Below are 1,687 nucleotides of genomic sequence, written 5' to 3'. Positions count from 1 at the left end.
AAAAAAAAAAAAAAAAAGAAGGATTTTAAAGGCCTAGTCTCTATTTTAATCTGAGATACTGCATTAATTGAAAAATAATTGTAAAAAATGTGAGAAAAAAATAGTTCTTCGATGTTCTTCAAAAAAAAAATTGTTCAATGGAAAAAATGTATAATAATTGTTGCATAAATATTAATTATTACCATAAAATTATCTCAAAAGAAAAAAGAAAAAATATTATTGAACAAAAATATTTTATATTGATTTTACTGAAGAAAAAAAAAATCAGGTGTCCGTTCACTTTTGACCGCGAAGACCATGAGTGTGATTCACAAATAAAGGCCACACAAGGGTTAAACCATAAACTCTAATATCACATTCACTAGTTACTTTTTGTCCAACAGTGCCCTAGTGAAAAATAGATATACTAAAATGTATCTGAAATGCATTTATTTCATGCTAAGTATAATACAAATATATTTACATATTTGTATACTTAATAAAAATACCCCGCAGTTGTACTTTTTGGTATACTAAACTGGTATACATAAAGTCTGCTGGAATAACAAATTTTCTACTTAATGCTCTTTAATTGTGTGGAAGTAGTGCTGAAGTCCAACTAAAGATATACTTGATTGATAAGTATATTTGATTGTGCTAAAATGGAACTATTGCAAGTATACTTCATGTACACTTTAAATATCTTGCATTTAAAGACCGGTATTATTCAATGATCATAAAATCCTCATCAATAGTGACATTAACACATGTTAGGCTTAATATTAAGAAATGTGCATTGTGCACAAGTAGTACTCCAAATAAAGTTTAATTAGAATTTTTATATCAGTACTGTAAGTATTGAGTGATATGTCAGTATGTTAATAGATTTGAACTATACTTAGTATGAAATAAGTGTATTTTAAATATAGGCCTATTATCCTTTCTTTTTTTTTTTCTCACTGTAAATTCCATTTCCACCAAATCTTTTTGATAATATTCTGTTCTGGAAATGCCAAAACAAAAATGCTTAAGATATAATTTCCACCACATCTCAAAGTTAGTATTGTGTTCAGCATAATATTCTGGTGGAAATTACATTTTAAACATTTTTGGCATGGCCACAAAACAGTCACACAGTAACTCCTAAAAAGTATCTAGTACTTCAGCACATTTTTGAACCTGTATTGTATTTCTGTAGCTCAAACAGTAGAGCATGGTGCTAGAAACTCCAAGGTCATCTGTTCAAATCCCAAGGAATGCATGAACTGATAAACTGTATACCTTCAATACAATGGAAGTCGCTTTGGATAAAAGCATCCGCCAAAAGCACACATTTCCAAATGTTGGCGGGTCCCAGTGTGTAGACACACTCCTGGTATGCCAGTGAGGGGCAGTGGCTTCCCTTGAGGCTCAGAAAGCATGTTTTCCAGTGCCAATGAAGCAAAGACCTCCAGGTCATATTCTTCCAGGGGTCTGCGCCAGCCAAGAAACGGCCATTGAGATGAATGGGAACGTTTCTCCAAGTCTTATCCACAGACCTCCTTGGATGGAGCTGGCTTGAGAGTAGGCAGATGTTCCTTCAAAATTACATGATGAAATAATGACTAAATAGAAGACATCTTCATCAAAGCTACAACTAAAGAAGAAAACTTGAGGAAAACTTTGTAGCGTCTGGACCAATCAAACACACAATATATATTTTGTTAGC

The sequence above is a fragment of the Sinocyclocheilus anshuiensis genome, unplaced genomic scaffold, assembly GCF_001515605.1.
Source record: "Sinocyclocheilus anshuiensis isolate Anshui unplaced genomic scaffold, SAMN03320099.WGS_v1.1 scaffold228, whole genome shotgun sequence".
NCBI classification, from domain to species: domain Eukaryota; kingdom Metazoa; phylum Chordata; class Actinopteri; order Cypriniformes; family Cyprinidae; genus Sinocyclocheilus; species Sinocyclocheilus anshuiensis.
Note: the sequence above shows the minus strand (reverse complement) of the source record.